This window comes from Pelodiscus sinensis, chromosome 4, assembly GCF_052426305.1.
Source record: "Pelodiscus sinensis isolate ZL-2025 chromosome 4, ASM5242630v1, whole genome shotgun sequence".
Lineage (NCBI taxonomy): Eukaryota > Metazoa > Chordata > Testudines > Trionychidae > Pelodiscus > Pelodiscus sinensis.
Window position 1 is genome coordinate 66,672,948 of NC_143055.1, and position 17,250 is coordinate 66,690,197.

At 40.1% G+C, this 17,250-nt stretch overlaps 1 long non-coding RNA gene across 2 annotated transcripts in view; it reads right to left on the bottom strand.

Moving 5' to 3' along the window:
* The window catches only part of LOC149524529 (uncharacterized), a 45,159-nt gene that overhangs the window by 3,467 nt on the left and 24,442 nt on the right, over positions 1 to 17,250 (bottom strand). Inside the window, exon 3 of one of the 2 annotated variants that reach the window (XR_016349426.1) lies at positions 5,208 to 5,969. The exons of the other annotated variant lie outside the window; for it this stretch is intronic. This is a non-coding gene — a long non-coding RNA (uncharacterized LOC149524529). Of the gene's footprint in view, positions 1 to 5,207; positions 5,970 to 17,250 lie in introns of those variants that run through there. 2 annotated transcript variants of the gene reach the window in all.

The following is a 17,250-nucleotide window of genomic DNA, read 5'->3' on the forward strand; positions in this document are numbered from 1 at the left end:
CCCAGGAGAGCTGGCAGTATTTTAAAGAAGCCTTATTGAAGGCACAGAAAGAAATCATTCCAATGCGTAGCAAGAGAAGCAAATAGGATAGGAGACCTGATTGGCTTACCGGGGAAATCTTTGGTGAACTTAAGCACAAAATAGGAGCTTACAAAAAGTGGAAACTTGGACAGATGACTAGGGAGGGGTATAAATGTATAGCTCAAGAATGCAGGGGAGTAATCAGGAAAGCAAAAGCACAATTGAAATTGCAACTCACAAAGGATGTGAAGGATAACAAGAAAGGTTTCTACAGGCATGTTAGCAAGAAGAAGGTGATCAGAGAGGGTGTGGGGCCCTACTGGATGAGGGCAGTAACCTAGTGACAGATGATGTGGGGAAAGCTGGAGTACTTAATGTTCTCTTTGCCTCTGTCTTCATGGACAAGGTCAGCTCTCAGACGAATGTGCTAAGTGACACAATATGGGACGAAGGTGGACTGCCCTTGGTGGGGAAAGAACAGGTTAGGAGCTATTTGGAAAAGCTAAACGTACATAAATCCACGGGTCCGGACTTAATACATCCGAGGGTATTGAGGGAGTTGGCAAATGTCATTGAGGAGCTTCTGGCCATTATCTTTGAAAAGTCGTGGTGATCGGGAGAGATCCCAGATGAATGGAAAAAGGCAAATGTAGTGCTCATCTTTAAGAAAGGGAAGAAGGATGATCCAGGAAACTATAGGCCAGTCAGTCTTACCTCAGTCCCTGGAAAAATCATGGAGGTGATACTCAAGGAATCCATTTTGAAGCACTTGGAAGAGGGGAAGGTGATCAAGACTAGTCAGCATAGATTCATGAAGGGCAAGTCATGCCTGACCAATCTGAATAGCTTCTATGATGAGGTAACTGGCTCTGTGAATATGGAGAAATCAGTGGATGTGATATATCTTGATTTTAACAAGGTTTTTGATACGGTCTCCCACAATATTCTTGCCAGCAAGTTAAGGGAATGTGGATTGGATAAATGTAAGGGAATGCAAGATGGATAGAAAGCTAACTGGAAGGTCGGGCCCAGCGGGTAGTGATCAACGGCTCGATGTGAGGATGGCGGTCGGTTTCTAGCGGAGTGTCCCAAGGTTCTGTTCTGGGACTGGTTTTGTTCAACATCTTTATTAATGACCTGGATGAGGGGATGGATTGCACCCTCAGCAAGTTTGCAGATGACACTAAGCTAGGGGGAGAGGTAGATATGCTGGAGAGCAGGGATAGAGTCCAGAGTTACTTAGAAAAATTGGAGGATTGGGCCACAAGAAATCGGATGAGGTTCAACAAGGACAAGTGTAGAGTCCTGCACTTGGGACGGAAGAATCCCAAGCATTGTTATAGGCTGGGGACCAGCTCGCTAAGCAGCAGTTCTGTAGAAAAGGACCTGGGGATTACCGTGGATGAAAAGCTGGACATGAGTCAACAGTGTGCCTTTGTAGCCAAGAAGGCCAAAGGCATATTAGGTTGCATTAAGAGGAGCATTGCCAGTCGACCCAGAGATGTGATTATTCCTCTTTACTCAGCTCTGGTGAGGCCACATCTGGAGTAGTGTGTCCAGTTCTGGGCTCCCAATTACAGGAAGGATGTGGATGCATTGGAGAGGGTCCAGCAGAGGGCAACCAAAATGATTAGGAGGCTGGAGCATATGACCTACGAGGAGAGGCTGAGGGAGTTGGGTCTATTTAGTCGGAAGAAGAGAAGAGTGAGGGGGCCTTCATTCTTGATAGCATCCTTCAACTTCCTGAAGGGATGTTCCAAAGTGGCTGGAGAAAGTCTGTTCACAGTAGTGACGGATGGCAGAACAAAGAACAATTGTCTCAAGTTGCAGTGGGAGAGGTCCAGGTTGGATATTAGGAAAAACTATTTCACTAGGAGGGTGGTGAAGCACTGGAATGGGTTACCTAGCGAAGTAGTGGAGTCTCCATCCTAGAGTTGTTTAAGTCTCAGCTTGACAAAGCCCTGGCTGAGTTGATTTAATTGGTATTGATCCTGCCTTGGGCAGGGAGCTGGACTTGATGGCCTTCTAAGGTCTCTTCCAGCTCTATAGTTCTATGCGTCTAAGAATGAAAAACCAGGGAGTACAGTCATATAAGCCAAGAGTTGAAAAAAATTCAAGGAAAGATCAACTCTGACAGAGTGGAAAGAGGCAAAAAGTAGAGACCTCTTTAAACTTCACTGTTAGATTCTATCTGAAATTGAGAGAACAAAAATTCAGATTTTGATTCTAATGAGAAAAATTGAAAAAAAGAACCTTTGAGATTGTTTGGTATATATTCCAACATAGAAACTGAGCTGATATATGAGTTACTTACATTTGAAAAACAAATCCATAGCCCTTTTAATTTACAGTACCCACTGCCCTTCCTCCCACTCACAAAAAAGTTTTCTTTGAAAAGCTGGTGTATGACATATTTTCTGTGCCAAATGATCATAATCAAGGACAGAATGGCCATATGGTAGATTATGTGAGCAGTCAAATTAAAACCTATCCAAGTTGCATACAACTTCACATGACATTCGCTCCCAGCATAAGACATCTGTAAAGCTCTCAAGGCTAAATTACAAATATTCAACTCTGCCCTATTTCATCTTTATATTGATAATGTCAGCTCCAAAAATTGAACAGTGAAAAAATACATGTTTTTGACTCTCAGAAACATTATACAAAATGTGGACCAAATTCTGGCTCTCATTTACTCGCATGGAGAATCACTGAAGTCACTTTTACATCAATAGGACTGTACTGGAGTTTTGTAGTGTGACAGAAGGCATAATTTGTCATTATATACATAGGCATCATATTGTTCACAAATGAAGAGCGGCCATCCCTGGGGTGTAACATCTGGTGTTTTGAACAGCATGCTGCCTCATTACACAACAGGTTAGGAATCAAACCAAACAACATACGTGGAATTGTGAGGGGCTTCATATAAACAAGATGTAATCACCAAAAAACAAAACAAAAAAACCCTTCTAATTATTTGCTGACCTCTAACAAAGCTATATCATAGCTACCATTGAAAAGAGAGCATTTACTGACAGTCACCTGACAGCAGCATTTGAAATAATGCAAGTCTCCTGGTTTAAGCACAAAGAAAATGCTATGTTATCACAGATAACACTATAGTAACTTTTGATAGTAACCCGTGAAAATGTAATGGATACTGCTGGATAGCATTTTGAATAAGGTTTGTCATAGGACTCTACAACTTTTATGGAGTCCAGTATTACTTTTAATGTTCCAGGAATAACATTCCAGGAAGACTTTAAAACTGGGAATTGTAATCTCAGACACTGTTCATTGTATCCATTTCTATTTATTTTAATGGATGGGGATTGTTTATGTATGGAGGCTAGAATTTGGCTCCGAAGTAAGATAATTTAAAAAGGGAGAAAGCCCAGCAAGCAGTGGCAGCGCTTTTTTTTGGCGGGGGGAGGGGGTGGTTTGCTTATAATTTTAACTGTCAGAGTATCACACACTACATTTCTCTATATTGCAGATCATGTGCTTTAACAGAGGTCACAGTTCTCTTTGGTAGCAATGAAGTTTTCTATACCTCTCTTTTAGTTTCCTTGAACTGATGAGCAACATCAATTCCCACTGAACATAATATGGATGGTTGCAGTCAGCATCTCAGAGGATCAAGCCCTCAGGGTGCTCACCACTGAAACATACATAAAGATGCACATTGCCAACTACTGCATTCTTTATAGTTTTTCCAGAGCATAGCATTGACCTAATTCCAAAAGCATCCTTCTGTAACCTCTTCCCAGCCACTATCATTCTCCAATAGAGTGGCTATCTTCCTGATTTCACATTATCTATTACTACAGTTTAAACATTAGAGAAAATTTAATTTACAGTAATCTTAAAATCCTTCTCGTTCTTCCTACTGCTTTTCAACTGCACATCTTTCTCTATAGCAGAGATCCTTGATGATAGGTCTTAAGGGAAGCATAGCTAACGTATGCTTTTCTTGCATATACATGTTGTCTTGCTACACTGTTCACATGGACATGTAACTCTTGATAAAAACAATAAATACTTGATCCTGCAAGATGCTGAGCGCCCTTAATTTCCATTGAAACCAAATGGGAACTGGGGGCGCACAACCCTTGGCAAGAGATGTTCAGCACTGCATTTGCTATGGTGGCTATTGATTTTATGTGGATGGTGCTGAGATAGCATACTATCTGAACATCCATCACCATGCTAAGAGAGCTTAGTTACATACAATGTAAAAGTCTAACAAACCCCTCAAAAGAAAAAAGCTGAAATACCATTCTTGAGATGCCCAGCCAAAGAGATTACAAAGGAGTGATTTATCTCTTATAGCATGGGTGGGGAACCTTTCCCCTATCATGGGAAAAAAAAGAAGAGTCAGTTGTGGGCCCCACACAGCCCCACTGGGAGAGAGGCTCGGGGTTAAGGATGTGGGAGGGGTAGGATTGAGGAGGGGGTGAGAGCTCCAACTGGGGGTGTGGGCTCTAGGCCTGGACAAAGAGTTTTGACATGTAGGAGAGGACTCAGAGCAGGGGTGTTGGGAGCATGGGGATGCAGGTCTGGGCTGGAATCCGGGTGCTGGAGAAGGGGTTGGGGCTGTAGGCTCTGGGACTGAGTCTGGATACAGGAAGGGGTTCAGGGCTGGGGATTTGGGTGTGAGAAGGCCTGGGGTGGGGCAGAGGATAAGTGGTTGGGGATCAGGAGAGGGCTTTGGCCTGCAGGTGCAGTATATGGGCTCTGGAAGGGAGTTAAGTTGAAGAGGAAGCTCAGGGTTTGAGGAAATCAGGAAGGAGTGTGGGGCATTTACCACAGGTGGCTCCTGATTGGTGGCACCTGAGTGGTGGCTCCCTTCCTGCCCTGGACCCATATGGCTCCTGGAAATGGTTGGCATGTTCCTGGGAGGGGGACAGGTGGCTCCACGTGCTACCTCTTCTTGCAGGCACTACCCTGCAGCTCCCATTGGATGCTGTTCCATGGTCAGTGTCTGCAGGCAAGGACAGCATGCAGTGCTTCCCTGATCACCACAAGACAGACCTCAGAGCTCCAGCCTATGGGGCAACCCAGGCTCTCAGCTTCTGGCCCATGGTATGGAGACTTGTCACAGGGTGGATCTGGCCCATGGGCTGGATGTTCCCTACCCCCTTAAGTGATGCAGGAATTATAATTCTGAATTTGTTCCTGCAAGAACATAACCATCCTTATTTTCCACTGAAACATCCAGGAGGTGCTCAGTATTAGTTCTGGATGAAATACGGGGATTGCAGTTTCTCAGGTGTTACATGGTCTTTTAATTTGATTTTGTTCCAATTCAAAACAAAAACAAATTCACTGCAATGTACCAGCAAAACAGTGATCCTCCAAAATTTCATTTCAGAAGCGCCAACCTGTGGTGTTCATTCTTGTCAATTTCATGGATGCTGTTCGAGCTGGAATTTGGGGACAGGGATATTAACGAGCGCCCATTCACAGAGCAGAGTCACCCAAGTCCCTCGGTCTACCAGTCTCCAGATTAACTTTTTTGTGGCAGTTCATTTTACATGATACTTAGATTTTCAGATTTACATTTTTGCAAAATTGAGGGCACATTTTAAAGGGACAAATCAATTTGTGAAGAATACTCCCAGTTTGAAATTGCTTGCTTTGCAAGCTGTGCATATTGATCCTTTCACACAGAAACACTGTGATAGTTTTCATCAGGCCACATGTAGCTGTCTCAGTAGTGGAAAATTGTGGGTGGGCACTGGATGCTCAGGAGCTGAGACACGTCGAGGGAGACACAGGCTTAACTCAGCACTGTACACCCAAAGGTTGCCAACTTCCAACTAGTGATGCAGGTTGCTGGGAAGCCCCTTTATAATGGTCACAAAGCTTCAAATGTAAAAGTGGTCATGTATGTTAGTGGAGATTAACATGCCATTGAATTTTACAGATCACTCTTGTGTCTGAAAGAGAAATAAAAAAACTTGTGTCATGAAAGGCTATGTTTTTGAGTAGGAAGTGCTTTTGATCATGATCACTTTTTGCTGCACTATACAGATATGATGCCTACAACCTCAAGGTAATCTTTAATGTAGTCAATGGAATTTGCTGTTTCCTGGTTCTCCAAATTAGCCTAACATTAAAACACCACACTCAACTATTACCCTTTTCTTGGTTACATTTAGGGCTTTCATGTTATGTTTAGAAATATGACATTTCTTTGCATGAATAAATCAGAACGCTGGTTGGACCCAAAAAGTATAAATATAAATGTCCTGGTTTGCCCACAGTCTATGCCTACGTGTTTGCACTATGGAGCACGTCATCCTTTTGTCTAAGTTTACTAAAAATGTAGGGTTTCATGTTCATTCAGTTTCTCTTTGAGATCGCAACATAACTGGGGGGAGGGGGAGGGAAATCTTCCATTGGCAGGAAATAGGTTACTTTCAACACAACAGACTCTTGATGCAAATGCATGGATACATTGCAAGGAGGTTTCTGTTAGTATAACAGGAGTTTTCTTTAGCTCAGAAGAGTCAACACAACATTAATGACTTGCTTAAAATCTTCCACTAGCATAAATCATGATTAACTTTAGTTAAGGTGAGGGAGTCACTGTAGCATAAAACTAGTAAACTGAGAACACAATTGGGCCTGAAGTCTTACATACTAACACTCCATCATTTTGAATAGGTGTACATGGCTTTTAATAATGGATAATATTTCAGATTAGAGACAATTCCATGCATTAAGAATTATGTAATATACATAGAGCTAAGGGAGAGGGAGATTTGAAGTTGCATATCCTGAGTTCTTAAAAAGTGCAATGGTAATGTATTCTTAACCTAGATATTTTGACGGAGCAATACTGCCAAAAAATTGCATGCAAAGATGGGCTTGTACCAAGCTCGTGGCTGTGATGAACAGCTCAGAAATAGAGGATGGGGAACAGGAGATCAGAGTTCAATTCCTGATATTTGTTTAGCTTTATAAACTTTATGAAATTCTAATCCTAAAAACCCAATATTGAGCATTTCTAGATCCAGGTTTAAATTGTGGGGTCATTTTTATCTGCATGTATTGTCATTCTTCTGACACCTTCACATTCCCTTTTCTTCCAGAATACATCTTTATAATAGCCAATATATATGGTTTTCATTCATTCAGGGCGGATGCAGTTCACACTATTGGCATGCTCATTTTGAGGGGGTAAAGCTTTCTTCTAGGGGAAAGTAATTTGCTTCTGAGAAAAGCTTCCTGAGTTTTCAACCTATACAGGTTTTGTTTATATTGTTTATACTTGAACTACATTAGCCAGTGCCTCACTCTCAGATAGGTAACTTAACTCTACAGCCACCTAGTGCAACTTGTACATGATAAATGTTGATTAAAAAAGACGAAGTAGACCAAAGTTGCAGTTGTAACTACAGTAATTAATGAGGTTTGATTCTATCATACAAAGCCAGAAACTTAATTTGTAAACACTTGTTTTAAAAAAATCCCAACCTCTGATATGTATTTCATTTGTAGGGGCAGGTGTTTTTGTAAATCTTCTTTGGAAGCAGATTCTGCTATAAGATCATAAGAAGAGCAGTTGTCAGTTCCACCTCTGTCCTCGCACTACTCCAGCGGTGCAAAAGGGACGGAGCAGCAGAAGATTCGTCTGAGAAAGCCAGTACCACCCACCACAATATTCAGACACTGGAGATTGACCAGAGGTGAGAGGGGGCTAAGCTGGGTGCAATGAACGCCAGTGAATATTGGCTGGCACATGGATCACTAGGATATTAGTATAGTTACTGTAATTTAGAACAGCATTTGACTGCTTTAAGTATGACATAGACTAGGCTGAACACTAGTGCAGCCAAGGGTCAAGAGAGGAGGAAATTGGTTCAGGGCCAGCATGGTTGCTTCACTAAATGCTGCTCATCTAGACTCGAACCAGATCAGAATCTGGCCTTCTAGATATTTTAATACTGTAATTTTATTAGCAAAAGATCCTGTCAGTAGAGGTGAACAAGCCCTGAAGGTTTAGGTACTTGTTCTACAAATATGATCTTGTAAGCTGCACTAGCATAGGTAGCACCTTCATATCACACGTCTCCAAAATCTTCTCTGAGACCAATCCACGATATTGCCATCTGGATGTCTGAAGAGTTAACAAGCAGGCCTTCCTGGAACTAATATACTCCACTGTGATGAGTAGTCCCCTATTGAAGTTTTAGGGGTTAGAGTACAGGTTATACATTACAAGTTATCACTCCTTCATTCAACTGTTCTTTAGGGAAAGACAAATGCTGAGAGGGCCCCTCTCTAGCATATAGCGGGGGAGGGGAAGAGGGGAAAAAATTCTCCAACTACAGCTGGCAGCTTGGAGCAGATAGCTTCCAATCAGAGTGAAATCATTTATGCACTCTGATTTCCTGGTGATCTGTTTGTGGAGTGAAATCCCATAAATGTCATTGCATGGTTGCTGTGGATGTTAATTACAGTGGCCCTTATCTACCTTCCCAAAAACTCAGAGGTGTGGGGAAGACATTGGACTGGGGTCTTTGTGAAGACAAATTGTTGCTAGTTGTGCCCTACAAGGGTAGAGGCAGCATACGTGATGGCTTGTAAACAGTGTTGTTTTGTGGCACTGCTAATGCCATCAGAGGCAGTAATAAGATACAAAGCTACCCTGATTTCAGGAGAGTTAAGAGTTCTTTACCCTACTTCTGGATGGCCCCAACAATAGATTTCATTAGTATTAGTTGGCATGCCATTTTCTTCTTATTTAGGTCATCTGAAAACAATCTAAGCTGGAAATGAGACTATGAAAATAAAACCAGCAGTACCCTATTAGCAGCCTAGCAAAGGATGCTACTGACATAGCAACACTTCTCACTCCTGGCCTCAGACAAAGTCCTCCTTGGAACTGTGGTGTCATACTTGACCTCTTCTCCAGAAAATGGAATTCTGGGGGCCCTCTCCACACATGGGACCCTGTACTCTGCTTTTCAGCACGGGAACTGAAGTCTCAGTGATTGACTGCAAGTGCTCTTTGACCATGGTCCACCAGTAGTTGGGGGCCACTACCTTAAACAATGTAGGGCTCACACTGATGTTTCCAGATAATCCCAGAGTTTGGGGGCTTGTCTACATCTAGCTGAGGATGTCACAAGACTAGGTTTTTGTTAAGGGGGCGGGATGTGTGCTTGGTACCATATCATACGTTGTGTAAGGGAATGGAGATTTTAAACACAATACAAACTATACTGTCCATATAATTGATGACACACTAATACATCATCATTAACCTATTATCACACAGTACAGCAAACCATGATCTCCTCCATTAGAAACAGGGGCCATTTGTGACTTACCTTATGCTACCACAAACATTTTATCTTAAATTACTTGATTGATAGGTCCCAAGCTACCATGCTAGCTATATGAAGTACTAAAAGGTATTTTAAAAAAGATTTTTGAAAAGCCTAGCATTACACCCAGCAGCATTGATAGTTTACTATAACTATGGGTGAATTAAAACTGCAGGATGAAAGCTTTCATAAGATTTGAAATTTCAACACTAAAGTTATCGTTGCAGTAGAATTTGTTCTACCCACCACAGAATAGAACGATAAAGCTAAAAGGCAACTTCAGTTAAAAGGACAATGAAATTTATTCCAGAACTAAAACAGTATAAAGCTGAAAACAATTTGAAAACACGCTTAATCTCTCTACTTCAGAGGAAAATGAAGGGGGGATTTACTGGAGAAATATTCAAGTGTCAGGGGAGTATACACATACAAGTTACTATCAACCTAAGAAGCTGCTTTTGGCTAACTATGCTTTCCCTTGACTAAAGGAATACAACCTTCTTTTTAAACAACATCATTTTGCATATTAATGAAGATAGCCTCTCGCTGTGGAGAAACTGGAGATGTTTGAATTCTGACTTAGATTTTGCTATTTAAGAGAAAAAATATATATAAAAAAGTCTTTAGAAAGTTAGGAGAATCAAATTTTTCAGAGCACTAAAAATAATGGGGTATGATCAAATGTAGTGGAGAAGGGGTTACAGTTCAAATAGGTCATGGCAGATGGTACTCGCAGCATAATGGGTTACACTTCATTCCATAGAACTGCATTTTTTTTAAACATGCAAATATTTGTATTATAGTATTTGTCCAATCCTATAGTACTAGTAAGAATTAGAGACACTTTACACCCAAACAGCATTGACTCATTGACTCAACTCTAAAATGCTTCCAGGGACCTCTTGGAACCCTCCTTCCAAGGACTCCTTCCTCATATTGCCAACTATCTACTCCTACCTGTGCTTTACATAGGAAGACTCCCCTTTTAGCAGTCATTCCTGCAATTGTCCCTCACTTCCCATTTGTACAACATCCAGTTCTCTCGTGGTGACTAACTGAATGAATGCGACTGAACAGCTCTATGGAATTACCTCATGCTGTGGTGGGAAGAGCATACTTCGCACTTAAGGGGAGAAAGTGGCAAGGTGTTTGATATCAAGGCAAACTAGTTACATTACAGCTCCAGGATTAAGGGAGGTGGTATTCCATCCAGCAGGGATGGTGAGGCTAGTTTGGTTTCATGGTGTTCTTGTTTTTCACTGGAAGGGAGTTGGTTAATTGGCATTTGAGAGCAGAGGCTCTTGGGAATAAGGTGAGGAGGAAAGTTTTGGAAAGTCACCCAGGTGAGGAACAAGAATATTTTCTGGCATAGCTACTACCTTATGCAGCCAGCCTTCAATAGCATATTAGGATGCCACTTTTCAAGAAGCTTGAACTATTATCACCACAAGAGACTGTCATTAGGCAAATCACAATAAATAAATAGCACCCCATAGCACTAAAAGCTCTGTTATACTGTTAAACAGCAGAACCAAGAGGAACATTTTACACTCATCTGCTTGAGACAATTTCTCAAGTGTTTGTTTTGGCAGTAGGTGCTTTCAAAACCCTCTAAGCGCTATGTTTCTCTCAAAGCTACATTATGCAACTTCTTGAGAAAATGGCTTGATATTTCTTCCATATTCACAGTACATACCTGACATTTAGACACATCATACAATGTCAAACTTTGCACTACGAAAGTCACTTTGCATCACACAACTGTGGGCCTAAGAATGTGTTTCCTTAGCACTTAACATCTTTATTGCTTCATAAATAATGGTTTGGTGCTTCAGAAAGCTATTCAAGGTATAGAAACTGCATAACACATTGTGGCATACTGAAATCTTACAAATGCATAGTTTTAGACTTGCTAGAGCAGGTGTCAGCATTGAGGGATATTTCAAGAGGGCTCAGTTTTCTAAAAACCATGTACCTTGGTTGTCTATGTAAAGAATAAGTTTGCATTCTCAGAATAGACCATTGGTGCTATGCCTTTCATATTCTGGGCCAGATTCTAAGGTGGTGTAAATCAGTATAGCTTCTTGGACTTCACTGTTTGTTTACTCCAGCTGAAGATATGACCCTCTGTATTTTCTCATTTAATTTTTCCTTGCGTAGAGAGGGGAATTAGCTGTCTTTAGGACAGCACTTTTAACCTCTCCCTTACAACAAATCCAACCAGGTTGGTAGTGATTAAAAATGGTTACAACTTGATCAGTGTATGGGGATATCAAATTTCTGTCCATGGACAGACCACCACACCTTACAGCTTCTGAGTTAATTCAGAACGGATATGAAGCATGGAATAAATTGCCTCCACTCCCTAAAATTGGTTTCTCCAGGACAGAATGTAGTCAGGCTGGCTGAGCAGGATGTGGAAGCTTGCACTGCCATTTCCCATACTGTTCCTTTTTAGTGAATAGGCTTCAGGAATGTCAGTTTGCCTCCCCTCCTCAGTTTACAGTCACCCGAAACAACTAAAATATTTATTATGGCATCTATAACTCTCTCTCTTCAGTGCAGAACATAGGAGGAAAATCTCAACAGCAGTCTTATAAACCGCTATGTCCTCTATTTAAAGAACTTGGGCTATCCACTTTCAACGACTGCATATGCCTGTGAATTTAGAAACCATGATTGAAAACCTGGCTCTATTGACATAAATGGCAAAACTCCTATTGATTTCAATAGGGCCAAGAGTTCATTCCGTGTTTGTTTCCTTCCTTAATACAGATTAAAAATTTAAAAAAAAAAAAACCTCAGAATTTTGGTTTCAAGATGACTTTGAAAATTATTAAAGATTATTTTAACTAAAGAAGAGTTGGGCATCCAAAAGGCATAATTTGACAGCTAAAAATGACTGCCTCTTCTTCCAGCTGGCCTATCCTTGGTTACTTTCCAGATTTTTGAATTTCCTACTGGAATTACAATGTCTCAGTCTTCCCTTATCTATACACAGATGGCAATACTCCATGCTGATTATTACAGCTATTGCAATTACAATATTATTGAAAACTGACATTTAAAATTTCCTGGTTAATGTATTCTGCATGTAGGCCCTGCCTTCCAATGCATGTTTCATATTTGATATAAAATTTTCCTCTGATTCTTGTACTTGTTTGCTAAATACCATTACACAGTAAAATACACCAATCACAACAATAATTAAAGCACTATACTGGGAATAATAGTAGTAGATATTCCAGGAATTTATTCACTCTAAGAACAAATGTGAGTTGCAATTAAATCTTCTATCAGTGGATAGCCTTCCAATCCCTTGTAAGATTAAAATGACAATTTAAAATGAAAATTTCCACACGATACCCAGTCTGGGTAATAAAACATCTTTCTTTGGGAACCATTCAGGGGTAAATGTCTCCTGCTTCTTATAAATATTGCATACTAATAAGCCTTAAAGAGTTCTCATCAGATGGTTAACTAAGATATTTTTGTATTTATCTACAGTCGCAATATGTTCTCATGAGGCCTGTCAGCTAGAAGACTGGAACTCATTGAAAATCTATACTGGAAACACATTGGACACTGTAGGATTTTAAAGTTATCCCTCTTTACATTATGGAATGCAAACAGAATTATGGAGAAAGGAAAAGAAAGTATTGCAATATGAACACACTTATTTTTTAACGCTGGTATGGTGCATGAGGCAATCTGTGTTATGACAATTAAGCAGACAGAACTGTGTCACTATGGGTGTGTCTAGACTACAGAGCTTTGTCGACAAAAGTGGACTTTTGTCGACAAAACTATACCTGCGTCTACACTACTGCTGAGTTCTGTCGACAAACTCAGCAGTTTTGTCAACGCTGGTAAACCTCATTTTACGAGGCATAACGCCTTTTGTCGACAGAGTTCTGTCGACAGAAGGTGTTATTGCATCTAGGGTGCAATAGACTACAGGGTTTGGTCGACAAAGCAGCTTGCTTTGTCGACAGAACTGAATGTAGTCTAGACGCTCTTTGTCAACAGAAGCTTTGTCGACAGAATCTGTCGACAAAACTTCTGTCGACAAAAGCCTGTAGTCTAGACGTACACCCCACTGAATTGAGATGGCCTGATAGACGCAGCAATTAGTATGCCCAAACATTAAAAATTAAATCTTTTCTTAAAAAAGGTAATAAGTAATTTTTGATGCAGGATCATATTCTGCTTCCATCTTCAGTTTACTCTAACCTCTGTTAACTACAGTGTCTGGATCAAATTCCAATTCTGTTCACAGCCAAGCTAAATTTGTTTCAGTTATTTTTTCTTTGCCTTCTGAAGTAAACTTTTTCAAAGGTTGCTGTGCAGTGATAAACAGTACAGCAGTCATATTTCTCTACAGAGGTAGCTACAAGTATGGTCTCGCTTCTATAGCACTGGATTAGGACTCACTACACCTGAGTTTCATTCTCAGCTCTGTTTATAGACAATCTACTTCACTACCTCAGTTCCCCATCTGTAAAATGGGGATAATGATTTTCTCTCTCCTTTGAAAAGAATTTTGAGATTTACTGAAGAACAGCGCTAATAGCCTAGGTATGGTTCTTTCAATTGTAGACAAAATGTCTTGCATGTTAGACTTCATAGTGATTTTTGCCTTCACATTTGGAAAATGTTTAGGGATTCAGAGATGAAGGGCAATAAAATGAGAAAAATTTCAGTTACACCCAAGTGACTTGTGAGATCAATGTGGCTGCAAAAGTGCAGGTCAGCATTAGGACATACAGGTGTGATGGGGTGAGATTCCTTGGGGGTGCCTCCCAGAGGGCTGATCAAGTCACTGACACCTGCCTTCCTGTTCTCTGAGGCTTCTCACCACTCTGTCCTGCTGGGCCAGTTCCCCAGTTCCACCCAGGCAAGGCCCCCCTACCCAAGAAGGAGTATAGCAACTGAAGCTCTTCAGGTCCAAGGAGAATGTAGTTTGGGACCCAGCCTCCTGGGATACCACTCCCCAAATGAATTATTTATGCCCCCTTTAACAATGAAAGTTATTTTTTATTACAGTGTTAGATACTGAATATTTTTCTCTTCAGCGATTGTTAGAGCATTTTATGTCAGGTGGTATGATGATGATAATACACACTTAGAATAAAAAATTGGCAGCCAGGAAAAAAGATAAGATTAACCTAACAAATGAAAAGTGTATACTACTTGAATTGAAATGAAATAAATTATAATAAAGCAGTTAAGCAATTCAGCAATAGTCTGGTCTTCTATCTAGGAAATAAGCGATAGTCTTGTCTTCTATAATTAATTCAGTTGCTCTACAGTATTAGACTAAACATCTGATTTAATCTGCTCCTATAATTATTTTAAGTGATTTTAATTAGTACCATCTGTAAAGCAATTTGCAAACAAGTTAGTTCTCTAAGTATGCACATATGTTATCCACAACTTAATATCTAAGTAGTTCTGTAAGTATGCACATATGTTATCCACAACTTAATATCTAAGTAGTTCTGATTTTTTTTTAATGTTACTAACTTAGATTTGTTGATAGCTGTAAATACCAGGATTTTTTCTTCTCTCTCTAAATTGTACTAATCAAACTAAATGTCTGAAAAATGGAAAGAATAGATTTTTCCAATAGACTTCATATTTATCATGGTTTCTCAAATAATTTCCTTTTATAGAAATAAAGGATGCTGACAACTTTTGAAATGAAATAAAGTAGCATTATATTAAGAGAATGGAAGTCTACTTGTTGAGCACAGGCCGAAGAAACAAGATTTCTTGAGAGCTAATCCTGTTTCGTACTAGGGATGTAAAGGTGTAACTGTTTAAATGATTAACTGATAAGCATCAGTTTATAGGTTTCCATTATCATTACATTCTTCACAGGTGCATGCCAGCTTCATGCTGCCAGCCCTACTCCTACTGAGCCAGTTGCCACCCTGTACTGCAGGCTCTGCAGTAAAAAGCTTACATGGCTGCATTGAGAGCTCTACAGTATAAGTGTTATACTCAGAGCCCACAACATGTGTAACTGTGTATCCACTAGTGTTCTAACAGTTTTACAGTTAGTTTTAAATCATTTTACATACCTAGTTCTGTTAAGTCTTTTATGGCTCTGGGCAAGTTATATAATGTCTCAATCTGAATTTTCCCATGTGCAAAACAGATGCCCATGATGGCAAATGTGAGAAGACCACACAAATATCATGTGTGGAATATGCAGAAGTATTATCACCACGACACCGTTATTCTGTGTTTTGGGCCCTGCCATTGGTGGCTGAAATCTTCATTAAACTCCTCCTTCACATCTTCTCTGAATTTTATATATATTTTCTTGCAAGTGTCACATTTTTTGAACTTCTCACTGGAAACCATAAGTGAAAAATATGTAGCCTTGTTGACTAGTTGTTTTTGAATCAGTCATCTTTGTGGTTAGTGGGGTGCGAGAGTGCTTGCTTATGTTGGCAATTTTGATTAAATACCCAATGCTAATTATACTTTTTTTAGACTGTCCAAATCAGCTATAGGTCACACCATCTTCACATTTATTCATTCACTGAATGAAGCAGGGGCCCCAGGGAGCTTTACCACCTTTTCGAACACACATGTAATGCACTGGAGAGTATGTGCCAGGCTTCTCTGCTTAGCCCAATTCAAATTGGAGGCAACTCTTTTTTTAAATAGGTCACAATTATGGAGCCTGGCTCCCAAACACAAGGTATAGTGACTCATGCATTTATCTTTGGGGGTCCTTGGTTCAGTCTGCTAACTGTCATCTTGGCTGACATCATAGAACTAGGGAATTGTTCAAGATTTGAGCTGTAGCATGCCTCAGTAGGTATAGGGTGAGATTTTCAGTGCAGAGGGAGTAATCCATTCACCAGGTTGGTGTGTGCTATGTCCTTCTCTGTGTACAATCCATAGCCACAGAGCCTGGCAGTATTAACTTAGGCTGTTGAGATTTCTACTTTGAGTCCAGAATACCCAGTTTAATATCTGATGCTGGTCACAATGGCATCCATTTTGATAACCAGGTTAAACACAGCTAAAACCTTATTTTCTTATTCCCATTTTAAAGAGTAAAAATGGGAAGTCCCCTTCCCCCTGCCATGTGAAAAATAAAGGAAAAAGCTGGGGGGGGGGGGGGGGGCGGGGAGGAGGAGAACCCACACCATTCCAAAAGTTACAAATGCTTACCAGTCAGGTGAGTGGAAAATAAACTACAAAATACCTAAATTAAATTTACAACAGCAAGTTTGTCAAATTTAGTAGAACTAGCTTCTTCCCATGAAAGGCATACAGGGAAATAAATGCATTAAGAACAAGGCTGCTTTGAGAAAGAGCTAGTGAGGATCCCCGAGGAAAATGGTTCTATAGATGAAGGTGCTTCTATGCACTGTATTACACCACTATATCTTAAATATAATTTGTTTATTATTTTCAGCTCAAACTTTTTCGAAAGTACCTGAAAACATCAATGCTCAAGATAAACAGTTGTTTGTAAGGAAAATGTGTTCTGACATTTGTTTCTCTTCAGTTTCTCAGGTTGAGTGTCTTAGCAAACAAAGATGTTTAAGTCTCTCAATGGTATAGAGATACCCCCAAGTAAAAAAGAGTGGCCAAAATTTTCCCTAAAGCCTCAGCTCAATACTAAATAACTAGAATTAGATTGAAAGACATAGATCCCATATCGGATTTGTTCCTGTTTGATTTTCTTTAAAAATTTCCCATTACAAAAATTAAATACTCATAAAACATGCCAATGAACCTTAGAAACTGCTCAGTCTTGGGGGAGGAGTGAAAATTAAATTCACCTTAAAAATTATGAGACTTGCAACTGAACTACTTTTAAAAAACAACAACAAAAAACCCGAGCAGCTCAAGA